The following is a 21,344-nucleotide window of genomic DNA, read 5'->3' as shown; positions in this document are numbered from 1 at the left end:
ATTCAATTAAAAAAAAACAGTTAAAAATATTTTTAGTGTGTCCAAATACTTTTTAACAAATCTGGTTTTCTCCATATCGGGATTATTATACATTTTTGACAAGTATTTAAACACATTCAAAATGTTGTGAAAAAAATAATAAAAAATGAAAATAAACAGGTTTTTACGCGTTTCTCAGGTTCGGATCTCTAATAAATAAAAGAGTCTCTACTAAATAAAAGCTTTCTGAATCCAATCAAAGATGGCTGTTTTGAACTCTATCGCGGAACGTCATGGGATGGATCATATATGTATGACGTCCAAAATTTTAATAGTGTGATTGTCAATCATGGGTGGTTGTCAATCATGGATGAATGTTACACGTGGGTAAAGTGATTTTTTAACTAGCCTATAACAGGTCAAAAACCTTGTAAATGACTAGACATCCATATTCCTATTCATCTTAGAAGAGATGCCAAAAAAAATGTAAAAGGAGCTTATACCTAAGCTCTTCGCTTAGGAGTTACACCTAAGCGAAGAGAAACCAGAATTGTGAACAAGTATTTAGACACACACTGAAAATGTACTTATGCATGATATATTTAATGTTTAATGTTATGCATGACGAAAAAGATGAACAAAGGCCGATTTGGTTAGTGATTTTGGGAGGACCGACACACACACACACACACACACACACATATTTACAAATATAAATGCATAAACGTTTGTATTGTGTAATATACAACAATGATGCGTGGTGTGTCAAAATCATCGAGCAATGTTATGTGATGCGGAACTAAATGTACTCGTAGCGACATGAAGATCACAGCATTATTCCCATTCGGCATGTACCATCCTACATCCTACTTTCTAGAGACATCTATCTTTAACTTATATACATAGAACATATCGTAGTCTTAAAAAATAAATCCGAGTAACTACGTTTATTTTCGGAAACTCTTAGTTAAATCACAGCTTTTTGAGTGTGTCCAAATACTTGTTCACAAATAGTAGTTATTTACCCATGTATTTATGTACATATGTATGTGTTATGTACATATGTATTTATGCATTCGATGGAGTGACTTGAATTTTTTGACCGAATGTCTCTCTCTCTCTCTCTATTTGTCTCTCTTTCACCCTCTCTCCTCTATCACTTGAGTCTTTTCAGACTCTCGGATCCCATTCCTCTCACAAAGCCCAAAGTGCAAACAGAGAACAGTATTTCAATTGTTCAAAATATGTTCTCCAAAAAAAACAAGTTTGAAATTACTCGACCCAAAAAAAAACACGTTAAATGTAGAAATTGTAAAGTTTTCTAAAAAATATCTAGACGCGACAGAATTTTTATTATTGAGCATGACTCAGCAAAAAAGGTCATGTCAGATATGAGTCACATATGAATGCGTCAGAGAGTTGTGCGTTCTAGTATCGCTAACTATATTTGTATGTTGAAGTACACAAATTGCCTACAGTTGTTTCTACTACCGAAGTCCGGGCAAAGCCAATGAATTGTAAATGCCCTCTGTTAATAGGGCGAAACTTTGAAACCTGGAACTGAATAAATTATGCAGTTGCGTCATGTTAAATGCTAGTTATTTACATTGAAATATTCAACTTTGTTTTCATTCTGGCAGGAAACGTATAAGTTGAATCGTTTACAAGAGCAATTCTGTAATATTTTCCCCATAAAAATAAATAATTCAAATCCATGAGGTTTTTATTTTTTGACATCTCATCAAAGATGGAGAAGAATATGGAAGTCTAGGCATTTACAGGGCTTATGACTTGTCATACGGCTGGTTTAAGTGATCGCTTTACACACATCTAATATTAATCATATAATTCATACGTCGCTTCATGTGCGAGTTCGCGGCTAGTATTTATGAGTGATTTGAGCAAGTTTTTTTTTGTTTTATGAAGCAGAGACCCTTTTAAATATATGTAAGTAATGTAATCGTTTATTACAATGAATGATTAAGTTTACACCCCAACACCCGACCCCGTGAAAACCTTTAAAGAGAATTTGTATTTCTTGTCATGAAATTATATTGTTGTAATTTGAGTATATTGTATAAATTTAATTTAATTTAAAAAAACCCAACATTAATATTTTACGGTAATTATGAATCTATTTTTTTTTTACTGTAAATCAACTTTTAATCGTCTAATCAACATTTTCAAAATATGAATGTACTAATATGTTTATTAAATTTTCAAAACGATTACTGCAATGCCATTTATACTAACTTTGAGTGCTTATTCTGATATTGCGAAAAATTCAATTGCTTAAAACAACATTTGATTGGTACATTGAATGTCGAATTTGAGGGTTTTGTATGCATTTTTAATTTCAATTGGCGCAATTTGACATAATCGTCAATAATCATTTTGTTAGTATATTGCGTATGATACGACGTTAAAAATTTATCGAAAACTTAAATGATATAAAATGAAATGTTCAAATTATTTTACGTTATCGTTTATATTATATACAGAATATGAAGTTAGTTCAATGAAACCTCATGGTTTGGGATGAATATTTGAATATATGTATGTAGATTTAAAAGGGTCTGTGAAACGTACTGAAGGGGATGAGAGACATTGATTGGGGTTCAGGAGACACAATGACCGACAGACACAGGGTGACAGTGACACAAGTATACTACATAGATTGAAGGGAATATTTCAGCTTCGAAAATCTGAAAATATGATTCATTTTGACACATGAAGGTCAGTTTGAATATTGCCAATTCTAAAAAAAGATCACAAGTGAGACTAAAAGAATCAAATATACGAACCTCAAAGAAAATAATTTTAATTTGAAAATCAACAAAATAAGTGATTTCCCAGTACATTATTTAACAGGAGTATCTCGTAGTATTTTTATTTATCATTTCTACACCTTAGTCTCTGTAGCGTAGTGGTTAGCACGTTTTGTTTTCATGTATGAGATTCCGTGTGCGTATACTAAAGATAGCAAAGCTTTTTTATTGTATTCTGTAATGTTTGAATCATGCTGACAGGATTCAGATAAAATTGCATCTCAATTTCAAAATAGTTTATAAGTGATGCATAAGAATGATAAGTACCCCTAAACACACGCGCTCACACACACACACACACACACACACACACACACACACACACACACACACACACACACACACACACACACACACATACATACACACACACACACACACATTTATTAACATTAGTGAAATATGAAATACGAAATGAAATGTGTTCATACTGGTTACCTATACTTTTAGCACTGCATATATGAAAGAGTATTTTATCAGTAGAAAACATTAAAAGATTTCGCATTAATTTACATGAATTGAATACTCAAACGTTTATATTGTATTAATATACGTACACATAAACTAAATAATAATTATACATATCAAGAAGCGCTTGGGTTTTCCCGTTTGTTTTATCGGATAGTTTATAAAAATATACGTGTGTACAAATACGAAAATATATCAATAGGTCAGAGGTCTGTAACCAGTGCGTTTCATTATATTGTTGCAAAACAGGATTACCATGTTTCTTCAAAAATAAACCGGAAAACCTATCAAATTAAATTCATATCGAACGGAGTGAATTTGTAAATTATGTTTTTCTAAACTTATCTATCAAATAAGTACACTGATAAATTGTTTAACTCGTTTTGGTCGTTAAAGTAAATAGAAATAAGGGTTCTGGGACCTCCCAAAGCCAAAGTCACAAGGTCAATGAATAGATAATGGAAAAACGTGAAAAAAAGTGCAAAGTAAAAACTGATTTGGTCCCTTCACGTGTTTCCAGGGTTATTTTTAACAAAAAATGTCGCGGAATTCACTTATAAACTCCTGGAAAAGATTCCGGAATTCACTACAAGAAATATTCAAATATAATTTAAATATTCAATACAATACCATATTTGATCATTTTGACGAATTATATAAATATTGATTGTAATTACGTTAGCACAAACATTGTTTCGTCCAATTGATTTTGAAAATTAAAAAAAAAATATCCGTGAAAAAAGTGCCGGAACTCCGTTCCACCGCATTATACGAAAAAAATAACCCTACTTGTATCTTTGTATAATTTTTTCATAGTGCTTTCCCTTTAGGATAAAAAATATAGCACAGTCGTGAAAAAAAAATATTTTCTTTATGATTTAGCCTGTATTCTGTATTCAACTTGAAGGTAAATCTCAAAACAAAAGATAGATGTGATGTGGCGGTGCCATATATTGGAAAGAGAAAGATATGTGCTGAAATTGGAGTGCAGAAGAGTGAGCATCCAGCTAAGTAAAATGGACGTAGGACTAAAGCATAAGAGCATACAAAGTAGCATAGTATCTTGTGAAAGTGTCAAGAAGAACGAGAACAGTTAATGAAATAGAAGATGGGGTTGCTGAGAGAACAGAGAGAGTAATCGAGATGGAAGGTCAGGTTTGGTGCCGGCAATTCTACAGTATCGTCAGATCAGCTTTATCATAATACACAATCTAACGAACGGACTCATTATTATATTTATTGATTATAATTGTATTATTAAGAGTTAGAAACTCTTGTTTATTTTTAATATTATTATTTTATTTAAAAAAAAATACTTAGTTTTTACTTTTCGCCTGTAGATAAACACACCTGTTTTTATCTACAGTTTTTGAAACTAGTCGTGCGTAATGAAATACTAAGTGGTATTATACAGGTGTTTAGTTTTTAAAAAATCAATGTGTCATTCCACAAAGTTAATGCCGAATCAATAAATAATACACTTGTATTTAATTATTATGAAAAAATAAAAGAGAAATTCAAAAGAAAACAGGGAAAAGATAGCCCCAGCTATCGAGGTGGAGAATTTCTGAGCTGAAGTATCGTAATTCTAAGCCGAAGAAAAAGAAGACAACATATGCTTTCCGGATTATATATCATACTTACCAATATGAGGAAAATACTATTTTAAAAATGATTACATGCACACTGATTGCAGAATAAAATACAAGACAAAACATAATAATATAGCAAGAACCCATAAAATCAATTGTCCCGATATTATATCTTATTTCAGGACTATGGTTGAAATGGGACAATCTCAAAAAATTACCTAGAACACTGTATACTTCGCGCTTATTTTAATCGAGATTTTTTCTCATAAGTGACAAAGATACATTCTTAAAATGTCATTCATAATAAATTCATTGCAACACTGTGAATAGATTTGGCACTTTCCAATATTTAACATTTAACTTTTTACGTAATTCATACATTATATCAACAAGAGTTTCAAATATCACAAATTTAAAATTATATAATGGAAGTTTATATGTACTTTACGCAAATAGTTTTTTTACTCGTTCTCAAAATTTTAGCATTGTACCAAATTTTTTGATGTTTGAAAATAATAAAATTTTATGAAATTGTAAATGAAAATACTTGTTTTTTACCACTTGAGTTAAAATTTATTTGAACGACTTATTTTGGAAACTACAGATGCTACTATCTTCGGGTCTGAATATAAACTAATGTTTAAATGTTAATATTCAGACCCGAAGACGGAAGCATTTGTAGCTTCCGATATTAGACGTAAAAATAAATATTAAATATAAGTCGGAAAAAACAAGTGTTTTCATTAATAATTTCATCATGTCTTACCACAAAGTTAATGCCAAAACAATAATTAAAATAAAATTTGATTGAAGCTTCAAAATACGTGCCACCTTACATAATAGTAAATACAGGCAACTCAATAACTAGACATGTAATATAATTCAGCTATTCATAGAGGTGTTTTTTTAAATCAATTTAATGCCATAAAACTGTATGTTAGTGAAACGGTACTAAACGGTAGTAAAAATCAATTCTCAGTCAGCTCAAGTTGCAGAAAGTATAATTGCTTGATGGAAGATTTGTGTAATAGAAGTTATAAAACAGTTAAAAATAATAACAAAAAATAATAAATTAAGATAATTTGTAAACATAGCGCCATTTTCGTAAAATACTACCTCAAAGGCCATTACAGGATATCTTGTTATAAAACTATTTTTAATACATTTTGTATGGTTGGTCACATATTATTGACGCAAATGGAATTCCCATCTTATTTGAGTAGACATTCAATAAATAAATATCCACGTTGATAGCTATCGGATCATCAAGAAGAGTAACAAATATATTCTGAGCTTAACGAATTTCGATTCAAGGTTCTAAGATCGAATTCGTAGTCTGAAACACGTCGTTTCCAAAGCACAAACTCTTGGTTGAATTGCTTTTTTATAAAAGGGGACTTGTTTATATTTTTGTAAAACAACCGTTTGAACCAAAACTTGTTCTTTGTGGGTTTTGTAAAACGACATAATTTTTTAACACAAATAATGAACAAAAAAACTAATGAAATGATATTAACCGTTTTGAAGATCAAGGAATTAATTGTTATATATCATAGGTGTCTTAATTGATACGATGAGTGTGATACATACTGATTATACTACTATATGATCTATATTGATATATTGTCTGATAATGATGAACAAATAATAATAATAAAAATGTTACGAATTAATTGTTTTTGTTGTTTTTACTACGTGTATCATTTGCAAAGAAATGTAGATGTAATATAAACGTATCATTAGACTGGTTATGGTAGCTCTGGTTCCCAAACTTTTCTGGCCTAGTGTCCCCTGCCAACATTTTCAGTTATTGAGGAGAAGTAAATTGCCTGGATAATAAGGAAAAGGTAGAGGAACATAAACATATTTCCCACTTTCCAGCTGTCCTTTCTATCTCCTAAGGCCTCAAGTATGTACTTATAAGATTCATATTAACGGTCAATCGCGAGAAGACTTAAGATTGAAAACATGCTCCCAGTAAGAAAAAGTTTGGGGACTCCTCCTCTAGATGATCTCTCCATCCCTCGCGGGAGGCAGCACCGTCTATTTTGAGAATCTGTGCTCCAGAAGCCTAAAAATCAATCTAAAGTTTTGAGAAAACAAAAGTTTTTTTTGTGAGAAAAGATATTAGGTTACAAGATATTAGAAATCTCGTTTCGTCGGAGGCTGTATGAAGTCGTAGGGTATATAATTATTCTGAGGTGTGTATATTGTTGTTTGGTTTGAGTTCTTTGTAAATACAAGGCTTAGCCCCAAGTATGGGATGTATTGGATATCTGGGAACGAAATGAAACCAGGAATTCCAGAAAGTTCTTGAGAAGTTATTTTTAGATAAATCAATTCGTATTTTTTTCGATACTTTAAGTGAACCGTAGAACTTCTAAAACAAATTATAGTATCCGAAGTGACTTCATAAGAGTAGTATAAATTCATGAAATATAAATACAGATTTGGATCAACGTAATTTTGCAAAGAGAATTCTAAATATTGGTTAAAGAGACTTAAGATTTTTTACAGTTCGCATTTTTGTTGTTGTCAATTATTCTGTTATTAGCTCCAACATTTAAAGCCCTAAGGGCCAATTAATTATTAGCTGGTGACAGCAAACAATAAAGACGATTGAAAGAGTTGCAAAAAAAAGTATACTGTGAATTATAAACGATGTTAAAATAAATTCCTAGGTGGATAAACATTTTTTATCTAATTTTATCATACCACTGTTTTTTAAGCCAATAGTGACATGTGCTTTGAAATCAATATCATTATTAAACACCATATATGATTCTTAGCCTAAATTTGAAGGTTGTTACCCTGGGAACATAAAGGGTGAGATTAGAGTAGAAGCAGTTTCTTATTTTTTATCAGTGAGAACATAGACAACTGGGAGGTAGGTTTTAGTCATTATCACATTAATAATTTTAGATTTTCAATATTTATACTTTAATGCATTTTAAACGTTATTTATTTTATTCAAATGACGCTTAAAATGACATCAGCTACCAAGAACTTTGGAGAGATAAAAAATAGCTTCGCGAGAGTTACGACCAAGAAATAGAAGGGTCCATTGCCTATAAAATCTCTCAAAGTTTTTAACAATTTTTTTTATTTTTTTTTAAAATTCTTTTTTATTTTTAAGATTTTTCTTAAATCACACGTAAATTTTCAAGTAATTTGATCACCCTCCATAAAAATTAGCGTTAGCAGAGAGTTGGTATTTCAATACAAAAATTATGTAGATTTTAAACCCAGTCTCTAACGCGAGATCTCCTACGAACAGTTCTGCCAACGTGAAGCATTTACCTACTGCCACTTCATAACTTAATGCAATCAAATATGAAGAAAACACGAATTTCGTAAATAATGATTAAATATAAACACATAATTTAAAAGTCACGGAGTTAGTAGATTAATACACTATTATACAATGTGGTAATAAATACTCGTATTAAAAATTAGGCAAGAACTTAAGCTTTATTACAAATATTGTATTGAGTACTTACAAACATCATTTGCTCAAACAACTGCAATTTACTGCTTGGTTTACATACCTGAAAAAAAAACAAGTCTTATTTTTACAAGTCAACAATTTATCATGATTACTAAAATAACTTAAGGACGTAAAAAATCGATAAAAAATAAATGAAGAATATTTATTTACAGCATTTTGAGAGTGTCCAAATACTTGTTCACAAATCTGGGTTTCTCCAGTTAGGAGTTATTTTTAAATTTTTACATGTCAATATGCATGAAGAAGAATATGGAAGTCTGGGTATTTACAGGGTTTTTCTTTTGTCTTTTAAAATAAATTCCTTGCTCGTTTATTTAGAAGATTTTTTTTTAATTCAAAGGGCAATATTTTTGTTTTTACACAAAAATACATCAATTTCATACTATTTCTTTAGGCCTAAGCGGTTTGTTATTAGAAAAAGGTATCAAATTATGGTAGAGTGGGTTTGAACCAAGAAACAAAAAACATGACTTGGAGTCTGCGAAACTAACCACGGGACCACAACCCAATATAAGATGTGTAGTATGTAGATATGTTCATATTATTATTTCATGTAATATACATAAATCGGTTATTTAATCAATGTATTAAACATATGTATATGGACGGATTATTAAGATCCGGTCCTTCATGAACGACTCACATCTACTAAATTCACCAAAGTGCTCACGGTATTCATGGACGAATAAATCAAGTTTTAATCCAAAAGTTTTATTGCGAAACGAATACTCTTTTCCTGAGAAATTAAGGTTTGAATATTGTGTATCATTGACTCATAAATGCAGCGCTTTATCGTGATAGGTGTTCACAGGAAAAATATCTTAGCAGCATGGTGATCGGGTTAGCACGCGAGATTTACCTGAATGCAATGTTAACAGCTTCCTGCGAGGAAAGTGAATCTTTAATATTATTTAGGAGCGATGAACTTCAAAACGTTCCGAAAAAGAATAAAACCTCAGCCTCATTATTTCTGACTCAGAATAAGAGATTTGGTTTAAAATTCATACGTTAGGCATCCTATTTTCTTCCTTCTTTAAGTGGTTTGCAATATTCAAAACGATGCCTCATGTTGCAGAATTCCAATAAAATTACAGGGTAAAATCTTTCATTTTACATGCATAAATTATAAATTAAACTCACGTTTTCAAAACATCTGTTACAGTACAAGGTTTAAGTTTTGATTTTTAATGGATGATACATATTGTAATATTTAGAGCATAGAATGGTTAAACCCATTTTTTACGTATGTTACCTACATATGATTAATTCTCATTTTTATATACATACACACACATAATCGTATCGTACTGCATTAAATATAAACTGTACATTCGGAAATTTGTCTTGTAGTGGCCAAAGCTATAAAAAATATATATATTTCTTTCTAATAAATACAAACCAACACGATACTTAAATATTTCCTTAAAACAAAATAAATACAAAATTGATATGTACTTCCTACTTAAATTATACAGATACATTTCTACCTTATAAAAACTGAAAATAATAATACACATACTATATTTTCAATATAAAAATAAAACAATTGTATGAGACCATTATTGAGTGTTTTAATGTAAAAATGGCCAATTACAAAAATAATATTTGCATAAATAAACTCAAAAGTGGTCTTATTTGAGTGTTTTATTTTTATTTTGCAATCATCATGTTATTCCACAAAGTTAATACTAAATCAGTTAATGTTACGTACTATTAATATAATGTAGTTATCGACTTTTAATAATTTAAATCGGTGTCGGGTTGTGGTCCCGTGGTGTCCCGGGCTCTTAAGTCAGAGTTTCTCGGTTCGAACCTACTCTACCACAATTTGATACCTATTTCTTATAATGAGCCGCTTAGGTCACGGAAATAGTTTGAAAATGAAATTCTTGTGTAGATAAAAAAAAAAACAAATATTTCTCTTTTTAAATAAAAAAAATAATAATTAAATATACTTATTTTGTAAATCATAATTTTTTTTAAATAAAAAGTGAACGAAGAAAAAAGATCTTATTTATGTATCCTTAGTTAAGAATTATAAATACATAAATATTGAGTGTAAGTCCCTCTCCCCAAGTACAATAACTTTTTTCAAGAGGTACAACGTTATTAGAATATGATTTTTATAAAAAGAAGTATTTAGTAAATTAATGTAATATTTTCTGGAAAAACATTAAACAAACAAAATTTAAAAAATGTAAATAGAAAAAATAGGTTGTTTATTCGGCTATTTCTATCAAAAATCTTAACAAGGTACATCTGAAATGTGATATTACCTAAATATAACAGCCGGTGAAAATATTTTATATCTGTTATGCCAGCAAAAACAATAAATTATTTCGAATTTTACTCTATGTAGCCGCTGAAACAAGAGAACAAAAAATCTAGAACGCAGAATATACATATTTCCACCACCATCAATCTACGTCGTTCACCATTTTTCGCAATCTGTTGAGAGCTCCATATTTTCTCATTTATAAATAAAAATATGTATTACATATTTACAGTAGGTACTAGAGGTACATTTTCTTCTAAAAGCTCTCAGTTTAAAGATTATGCTGACTTCAATTTCTAGGCCAATACGATTATGCTTAGCTCAAAATGTTAACTTAATTTTGAGACATGGACGATTGAATATTCTATTAAAATTGACATTTGTATTAAAGTAGTGGTTCTGTGAGACGGCAGTACGTTCCATTGAAAACTTAATTGGTGTCCTATATTACTGCTCAAATTATATGTGCGTATTTGTCTTCTTCTTCTGATCCTTATCCGCTCCCAACGTAAACAAGGTATGTATATTTATGTATATATACAAACAGTGATGGGATTCAAAGTTTTCAAGAACCGGTTCGCCCTCGAACCTCTACCCCTCTCCCTATTAAAATAGGTTTTTACATTTATTCATTTATTTATTTTTTATTCTGCACATAAACAGAACATTCACAGAATACTCCAAATGCTGAAGCGTAAATCTTTCACGATATTTTTTTACTAAGTGAAATAACTTTTTTTGTTATTATTATTTACTATCTTATTTTTCATATATGATCTCAATCAGAATATTGTGTGAAAACAAAGGGTTAAGGACCGGTTCGGCGAACTCCAAAAAATTTAGGAACCGGTTCTAGCGAACCGGTTAAAACCGGCTAAATCCCACCATTGTATACAAACATGTATATGTATGAACGTTTGCAAGTTTATGATTAAAAATATTTTATTAACTATGTAGTGTTTTGAATTTTACTTTTTTTTATGTTTTCTATTAACATATTTTGGACCCCTAGAAATCGAACTCGGAACCCCCAGCACAATTACCAGACTCGCTAGTCACTTCACAATAAAGGCTACAAACGTAAATAAAGATAAAATAAGCAATTCTCCATAAAGGAAACAAAGTATCGTGCTCCAGTATTTTTTATCGTATTTATATTCAATGCTGCAGGGCAACTCAAAATCGCTTCATGACGACGAAGCTGTATGGAGAAAAATCCTATAACATGAAAATAAATAAATATAACATTTATGGTTAGTAAGTTTGCAATCTTTTGTGTAGGTACCTACTATTATGCTATTGTGTAATATTGTATTAAGGCACGTCTATCGAGTCGTGACGAAAATAAGATGCGCAGATAATTTACATAACTTTTTTCGGGTGATTATAACATATATAAATAATATTCGTGATATTATTTTTTGTCATTTCATCAAAGATGGAGAAGAATATGGAAGTCTGGGTATTTGACCGTCATAGACTGGTTTAAGTAATCACTTTACACACGTGTAACATTCACCGATTCTACCCATGATTGACAACCGCACTACTCATATTCTTAGATGTTCTGTAAATATGAACCAATTTTGGAACATTGTTCTTGAATCACTAGAACATCACTAGAGACATCTATTGGTGAGATGAAAAGAAGATTTTTATTGAGCAGAAACTCTTTTCCTGGTATGTGAGGTCCGAATCCTGGATTATAATCACACACATGAGAAACGCCAGAAAATATCATTTTCGTTTTTATAATTTAAGCTTATAATTTGACCACATTTATTTACAACAGTTAAAGTGTGTCCAAATACTTGTTCACAAATCTGAATCAGCTCCAATTATAGCTATCCAATAGAGTTATTTTTCATATTATTTTTTGACATCTCATCAAAGATAATCAATCCAAATAAATCAGAAAAAATTGACTGTTATTTATTTATTTGACATAAAAAAATATAACTTTTTTTTAATCACTATGAATATTTTATTATAAATTAATTATAATGTCTACCGGTTTCGAAGCTAACCACTTTTTTTAAGTTAAAATAAAATATTTAAAGTAACGTTAAAACAAAATTATGCTTTAATTATAAAATGGAAAATCACAACGTCGTTGCTTCAAATATAAATCTTTAAAAAATTAACCTAGTAAAAAATATAAACCGAGAAAATTAACGAATCAGGTTTCCAAAAAAGTAATAGTTACCCATTAGTCACAATTTTAGTTTTTATACCTTTTACGGTTAATGTTTATTACAATATTTTTTATTACAATTAAATGTGTTTACCACAGAAATGCACACATGTGAGAAGATGGCATGGGAAATATGGTCTGCGGCATTTAATTATTTAAAACTTTTGATAATGTGTCAGATTTCCTGTGATCGAATCGGTGAAACAGAATTCCACTATCATTCATATCCAGTGAACAGTCATCTGTCACGTGGGCTAAAAATGTAGTTCACCATACATAAAAAAACATGAGTTTTATTATTATTATCATTATTAATAGTACGCATCATGCAATACATTAATATTTGTAACCACATTTGTGGTCAAACTATTTTTATTATTTATTTTACATAATATTAAAATAACCTCAAATGTTTCTATGAAAATGCATTTATAAATTTTACTTATAAGTCATCAATTTATTAAGCCTTTTGTTTATTTTATTAAAATATTTGATTGAATTTTTTTAATTTTTTTTTATTAATTGATTAGGCATCCACGTTATGGTAATATCTACCTATTTTTAATTTCACTTTTACTTTGTATATGCCATTATTGTAAAAAATAAAATGGTTCAAGTTTTTTGCGTACAGCAGTACGCCTGTGGGTGTGGGTATAACAGAAAAGCGCAAGAGATATAAAAATATGTTACAATAATGGATACAGGGCCCTCCTGAAGTTACCCCGACATAGTAGCGCGAGTGGTATATTTGCTCTAGCACACATCCCACTCTGGGATGGCCTAATAAGACATGGCAGGCTTCCGAGAGAGGCTGATGAGAGCTCCATCCTCATCATATCACTGCTTGTGAAACACAGATGGGTGCTGGATACCTAATATGATAGCACTGGACGCGGTGTTCTCATCGCAAGAGATCACCTCTCCAGATTTTTAAAGGTTTTTTTTTAATACTATGTAGTAAACAAAATATGGCCAAGTATTTAACCTACCGCTAAGTCACGCTGAAAGCATAATAATTATTTTTGTTTTGTTTGTTTAAACCCTTATCCGCACCAAATGGTGCATAGGGCACTGCTTCATATAAACGCAGTGTTATCTTAATCGTATACACATGAAGGAAAGGTGATCAGCCCTCCGCTTCAGGTACCAGTCCAGGGTAATATTAAATAAATATTACAGTGAAAAAATCACTTATATTTATTTTATCCCCCCTGGGAATCGAACCCAGGACCTCCAGAACGGTAGCCGAGCGTGCTGACCATTACACTACGGAGGCGGACAATTATTTTTACTTTTGAAAAATATACGAGTAAACATATTTTTTTATGTTTGTTTTTAATGATTTTAAGATTTTTTTGTTTTGCAAAGTTAGTAATATTTACAAATGAAAATTTAAATTCAACAATATAATTATTTTTAAACGCCTACAAATCATATGTAAAGGCTGCAATATTGTGGATACCTAAATTAAGTTAATAAAAATCATTAGATCTCCAGATCTTACAATATAACTACCCTAATTTTTAAGAGAGAATATGTAAAATTTAAAATTTACATATTTGATTTGTATGAAATTACGTCTCAAATTCAACAAAATGTACTTCATTTAAGTAGGTACTTATATAAGGTTACTTTGTATTTGAAATTCGGGTGAGTGGCCTCATAATAGTCGCGAACTGAAATTTACATAATAATATTGAAGATGATTTTCTTTATGTAAAAGTCATTGAAATAAAACAAAAAACAAATGGTTTGTAGTTTTTTAGTTAGCATTAAAAGATGGCTTGGCTTTGTATATAAATTGTATGAAATTTTTATTGAATGTGTCATAGACTTGGTGAATCAGGAAATCGATAACAAAAGAGACATTTCTAATGAGTCAGGATAACGGTTACTCATAAAGATCTTTAACAAGAAAAACTAACTATCCATAACGCAGGGGTAGGCAGAGAGAATAGCCTCTTCTTCGCCTCTTCCACATTCGTGCATCTCCTCATACATACCCGACGATTATTAGGACTCCTCACCCGGCCGCTTTTAAGTATTTGACAAACTTGATTGTGCCATGTTTTCCTCGGTCTTCCTCTGCTTCTTTTTCCAACCAAATTCGCCCCATAAATTTGTTAAACCGTTCTTTCCTCACTCATACTTTCCACATGTCTAAACAATCTCAACACACTTTTCTTAATTTTGTCGATAATGCTTATCTCAGCCTTGCATTCTTTCCTTATTTCATCATTCGAACTTCTATCAAACATCGTTTTGCCACACATTCGTGTGAGGGATAGCATTTCGACAATATTCAATCCTACACAAATATGTAGAAAAATCCATAAAAGATAAAATATAAAATGAAAACATTACGAAGAAATGCAAATTTGAGTTAGGGATGGTTCAAAATATAATGAAACGTTTTTTTAAAGTGGTCTTGATAACGAGAAAATTTTTGTTTAAGAGAGAGTATATTTGGTAAACGTGAATTGGAGAATAGAGCGACTTGGCATGACCAAATCAATCAGAAATTCTTTCATCATGCTTTTACTTGTGGCTTGTGGTATGGTTTGAGAATACGAAAATTCCAATTTTCCCCATACGATTACATCAAATGTGATGAAAGTTAATAATTAAAAATAAGTAAAGAAGAGCAGGAAAATATTTTTGATTTATTACTAAATAGTTCTCAGAATAAGACGTCATTTAATCAGGAAACATTGGAAACTTCCATGAAAATAACCATGTGAATTTTCTTTAAACATTTGCCGACAACCTCATGGCACAAAAGGTAACTACATATTCTGATTTTTTTTAAATACAAGAAACCTTGATAAGGAAAGATTGATAAAGACTTAGAAAGGAGAGTGAATGCTGGGAACAAAGTTAATGGTGCACTGAAATCAGTTATAGCAAATAATAACCTATCAGCGGAAGCTAAACTGGCAGTGCACAACGGAGTCCTGGTTCCAACTCTAATGTATGGAAGTGAAACATGGAGTTGGCAAAAGAAGGATGAAAGTAGACTGAATGCAGTCGAAATGCGATCTCTCAGAAGAATGTGCGACAAAACGATGTATGATAGATGTGCGAGTAGTGAAATAAGGAAGGAATGCAAAGCTGAGATAAGCATTATCGATAAAATTAAGAAAGTCTGAAATGTCTGCAAGGACAGAGAGGTGTGGCGCTCTATTCTCTCTGCCTACCCCTGCGGGAAGCGGCGTGATGGTTAGTTAGTTAGTTAGTTACATTGGAAACTTCCATGAAAATAACCACGTGAATTTTCTTTAAACATTTGCCGACAACCTCATGGCAAAAAAGGAAACTACTTATTCTGATTTTTTTTTAAATACTAGAAACCTTTTTACTTTTAGTTTATCATTAAAAGTAATCCTTGTATTTTCCACCCCCCTGTACAGAAATTATATCGCTCACTCCTTTCAACAACGTCATAATATATCAAAAAGCGTCAATTTTCAGTTGTGCAAGTTTTCGGAATGCCCAATAAATGTACTATATCCCAGCAAAAGCGGCATATTTTTAATTTAATATTTACCCGCTACGGTAAAAAGTGTTGTTTTTGCATTTTGAAGAAAAGGTATATTTTTTTAAGCATACTTACTAAATATTTCAGAAAAAACATTCAGGTTTTACCTAAAAAGATCTATTGCACAGTAAAAAGTTCAATAAGTGGCTTGATATTTATTTTTAATACATTTTATTATGTTTTTAAACTTTAAAAACGATCTCCTGAAAAATCAAGTTTTTTTTATATATGACGTTGTTGAAAGGAGAGAGCGATATACCTTCATCTAAATTCATGCATACTATACCTACATAGGTAGTGCACTTTTGAAAACATCAGCAGATAACGAAACAAACTTCTTATTTGAATCTGATAAAGTATTATGTTGCTTACATTATTTGTGTATGATAACATTCTACAACAGAAAACTAACGTCACTATCTGACTACTAAATCACCTGGTGCCATAGATAGAAATATTCTAGTAATATTACGTTTTAAAATACACGGTACTATTACATAACAAATTATGTACGTTTCTTCAAACAACTGGTAGTCATAAATTCTGTGAAAAAAGATGTAGAAATAGTAATATTTGCAATCAAATTTTTACTTATTGACAATTTTCCACGCCTTCTAAATACTTCGAATATGATCAATCTGGCTTACACCTGAGTCACAATGGACAGTACCAAAATATTTTCTTTAGAAATTACCTCTCATACAACTTACACAAGGTAGTACTACGTCGTACGAGTCCTCTTCTTCTTCTAACCCTTTAATCGTACCCAATGGTGTATAGAGCACTGCATCGTTTTTTAAATGAAGGCAAGGTGATCCCTCCTGCGCATCCGGGACCAGACGAGGGTAATATTAAATACATATTATAGTGTAAATCACTAGTATTTATTTTCACCCCCTCCTGGGAATTGAACCCATGACCTCCAGCACGGTAGCTAAACACACTAACCATAACCTACCGCAACACCTCGTATGAGTACGGGTACGCAACCCCAAGTGCACTAGACATTGTTGGTATTTTCATATTCTAGTACTTCCTCTTCAGTAGCAGTAATATCCTTCATCATGATTTTTTTTTACTTACATCATATATGGTACATATCATTCAATATATTTCACACCTTTATCTAAAAATCAGTAGCGCAGGATGGATAGTGATCTCAAAAGGTATAAAAATCATTTTTACACTTGGGTCTCTTTTTATACGATAGATACGTTCCCCGGGGAGTCGCACAAAAAGACTTGAAGTACATACAAAACTGGGGGATAGGTTCCATTATTTTTAAAAACCGCATAACTTCAAATCAAAATGATAGAATATACCAAAAATCGCAAAGAAAAAGTTTTTAAAAAATCATAAAAATTAAAACGGAAGAGCATTTTCTTAATTAAATATCCACATATAGGAAATCGTTTGTAAAAAGGAAGTGCTTTTTCTGTTTTTTTCTTCTTCCAAATAAAGCATCTCTTTTATCTGTAATACGATGTGCCAGTGACACAATCGCACTTTAACGGTTGTAACTTGCACTAGTCTAAATTTTAGATTTTTAAAATGCGAATTCGCATAAAAAAGGACTTGAACTACATACAAAAGTAAGGGATAGGTTTTCATTACATTTAAAATCGCATCACTTCAAAATCCCATAAAAAGTGTACATAATCCGCACAGAAAATTACCTGTTTTACCGCCTAAGCAAAGATGGATTTTTCCGAATAATACAATACGATTCATGTTCCCAAACGTAATATAAAAACATTTTAATGTCCCAACTAAATTAGCAAATTGTCAAGTAATATTTAAATAAGTGTTATTTATATGTAAACAGTGACAACGTATGTATGTACATATGTATTATTATTGAGTGTCATTATTGAAATTAAAATAAACGTATACATTATTGTGATATCACACTAAAATAACCTATTTGTTATTTATTCTTTGATCGTTAAAACAAAAACAAAAATAAAGCTATCATTTTATGAACGTTACTAAATATTTTTTACAAATATGTTTTAAGATACGACAAAAGACGTTGATAAGTTATTATGAAGCTTCAAAAACGGTCCGTGCAATAGGCCGTCATAGACAATTCGCATACAAAGAAACCTGTTTTAAATAAAAACTTTTTTACGATCAATGTTGGTCTTTATTTTTTATATAAAGGGTTGAATTCATGTCCTTCCGCAACAGCGCAAAAGTACATATTTCCTTGTTAAAAAGTCCTTGAGCAAAAGTATATATTTTTGAAAGCGGTTTTTGATTACATACATTTCAACTTCCCATGTTATAAACTGCGCTACATATTTCGCAAATGCGGGGTACGACATATTAAGAGAAATGGAACTAGGTCGTAAATTGAGGTGTATATGTTATAATTATTATTGTATACAAATTAAAATTTAAATGTTTACGATTAGACCAGAAGATGGAAGCTTAGCATCCGAAACTAGTCGTCGTAAATAATCTCAAGTGGTAAAAGAACAAGTGTTTTTCTTAATAATTGGAAATTAACATATTATTATAAAGTATAATTTATCCGCCTCCGTAGTGTAGTGGTTAGCGCGTGGGTACTATGCTATATATCATTGGTTTGATTCCCATGAATTAAAATAAATACCACATTGTGAATGAACCACATTTGCTTCATATTAGCCTGGACTGGTAACAAAAACGCTGGTCTAATCATCCTGTATTGCCTTGGATCTGCGAGAAATTTACAACCAAGATAACACTGCATCGACGAGATATTCAATATTGAGCGATAAAAACAGTTAGAGGAAGATAATTTTTATAAACAAATGTAACAAATTTATTATTTTATTCAAAAAAGTTTATAATTTCAATTTTTTTTCTCCTTTTTTTTTTAGAAATTAAAAGATTTACAGTAATTATATATATTTATGTTTTTGTTATTTATTATTTTATTTTTATTATTTTCAATATATCGTTTGTAAAATATTTTTATATCTTTTTTATCTGCCTTATATGTTCAAATAAATCAATCAAGAAATTTTGTAGATTTGAATGATTCTAGGTGTGAGTATTCGTAAAGTGAATAAACGTATGTCGGAGTATGTACGTTGAGAATAAAAATACTTTGACAAACTAATTGTGACCCCTTAATCAAAAACCAAATGTCAAATGTCAAAAACGATGACGATATTATCGTCTTTGTCAGCTGTATTACGCAAAAAGCGGAAACGATTTCGTTTCATTTAGTGGATACAAGTCGAGAAACAAAGTTGATCATTTAAACGTCAACAGAGAAAAAGAAAGCATTTTTGTGTGAAATTATTAAGGTACCTACTTAAAATAAACCGGGTTTGTATTTTCCTCTTACGTGCATGAATAATTTATAACAGTTTTGGCGTTTTTTTTTAACTTTTATTTCGTGGTTATGTTAGTGAATTAGTAAGTACGTACCTACCGTCAATTATATGTAAATTGGATTCTAATATTGAACAACACTGTCGTAAAATTGGCGGGCAACATTCCCGCGCTCTTAAATCGAACGCCGTTCTTTTGTTTTGGTCATTTTCCAGCTGGTGTTATAAGAGCACCTACATGCATAATTGCCTTTTATTATTTTTTTGTTTATTTAAACGTATTCAGACCAGTGTCAAGATTACTGCGAGGTAAAATGAATCTTTAATACCACGGCCGTAAATGCCGGTGCTGTATCTCAGTCGATGGCAATACGCGCAGGGAAGTGAACGTCACTCGCCTTGTTTTAAAAGTTGTTGTTCAAACGTCCATCGCCATTTTGACTCGTTTGACAACTGGTGTTGTACTCGCCGCGTCCTGGAATATATACGTCCGTGCAGTGTTGTGAAACAGCCGGGATGCAAGCATCATTAAGCTGAAGATCCAAGGTCGACCGACTATCGACTAAGAGGTACGTAACCATATATACAAACTTCACTTTTTTTGGCAAACAAGAGTGTGGTGTCAGCATGTTTTAAAACACACTTTTACTCTCGTCTAGTGTGTTCTATAATTAAATATCGATTCACCTCTTCAAGTAGAATCGATCTTCCTGGCTTTGAATACACAAAGGTGATTTATTTTTAGGTTAGGATTATACTAAACATGTTTTGTTTTTAGTTTCTTATTTTCATTTATTTATTTAACACTTTTTATTCATTTATTGCATTAATTAAAACGATCATAAATTGACAATCTTTTAACAAAAACACATATTTGATTTATGCATCATGACGTCTCAAAGTTTGCTTAAATTTCTTCTGTGAAGTTTTCAACTTAATTCTTGTGAGCAGTTGTTCTGTTTATGTATAAACCAAATCGATATATTGATTTTCCGCAGCACATTTTCTGGACAGACACCTTAGTATTTGGTGACCTTACTAAACAGCAGTGCCTTCTATATAATGTACAAGCCGAGAATAGGTTTTGGAAACATGGCATCAGCTGTGGTCGGCAAACCGGATTCACAACTATTCCATACGCACTAATTATTACATTATAATTTAAATTTACATCATCATAATGTTTACCATGGAATATTTCGTCTTCAAATAGGTAAAACATTTTATTTTAATTTATTTAAAACATAAAACGTACATAAGATTCCTTATGAGATTTTTTTATTACTCGTATTAGGAAAGAGTTAATTAAGTACCTACCCATAAACATACATACGTGAAAGAAGTAAAACTTCTTAAAAAATAAAGAATCAGAGAGATTTAAAATGCCACCACTGCATTTGGTACATACTATTACGCTTTTTTTGTTAATTTATATTTCTCATAATCTTATCGAGTCGCTAACCATCTTACATTCCCTTTACTTGCTTGTCTTCACAACCCATTATTCTCTTTTCCGAAATTTGATTTAAGGTACATATTCAATTATCATGCACTAATCATTGCATATCTTACATTTAAAACCTTTTATAAAAAACTTTTTTGAAGCCCTTTTAAAATTATAAAACAAATATTTTAT

The 21,344-nt window shown here is 30.8% G+C and overlaps 3 protein-coding genes across 10 annotated transcripts in view; 2 read left to right on the top strand and 1 right to left on the bottom strand.

Moving 5' to 3' along the window:
- LOC148306569 (uncharacterized) overlaps positions 1-21,344 on the bottom strand; it is a 198,861-nt gene that overhangs the window by 79,324 nt on the left and 98,193 nt on the right. The gene's annotated exons all lie outside the window — the stretch shown is intronic.
- The window catches only part of LOC148306568 (uncharacterized), a 100,120-nt gene continuing 98,372 nt past the window's right edge, over positions 19,597-21,344 (top strand). For 3 of the 6 annotated variants that reach the window (XR_015837983.1, XR_015837982.1, XR_015837981.1), the window contains exon 1: positions 19,597-19,681. The gene's annotated coding sequence lies outside the window, so the exon portion shown is untranslated. Of the gene's footprint in view, positions 19,704-21,344 lie in introns of all 6 variants that reach the window. The other 3 variants (XR_015837979.1, XR_015837980.1, XM_088264732.1) reach the window with 1 other exon arrangement.
- LOC148306570 (uncharacterized) overlaps positions 20,065-21,344 on the top strand; it is a 93,080-nt gene continuing 91,800 nt past the window's right edge. For all 3 annotated transcript variants that reach the window (XM_088264730.1, XM_088264729.1, XM_088264727.1), the window contains exon 1: positions 20,065-20,277. The gene's annotated coding sequence lies outside the window, so the exon portion shown is untranslated. The remainder of the gene's footprint in view (positions 20,278-21,344) is intronic.

The sequence above is a fragment of the Brachycentrus maculatus genome, unplaced genomic scaffold (genome assembly GCF_059751285.1).
Source record: "Brachycentrus maculatus isolate JH-2025_06_01 unplaced genomic scaffold, ASM5975128v1 h1tg000237l, whole genome shotgun sequence".
In the NCBI taxonomy this organism is placed as follows: domain Eukaryota; kingdom Metazoa; phylum Arthropoda; class Insecta; order Trichoptera; family Brachycentridae; genus Brachycentrus; species Brachycentrus maculatus.
The sequence above is the reverse complement of the archived record's forward strand: the minus strand, read 5'-3'. Positions and strand labels throughout refer to the sequence as shown.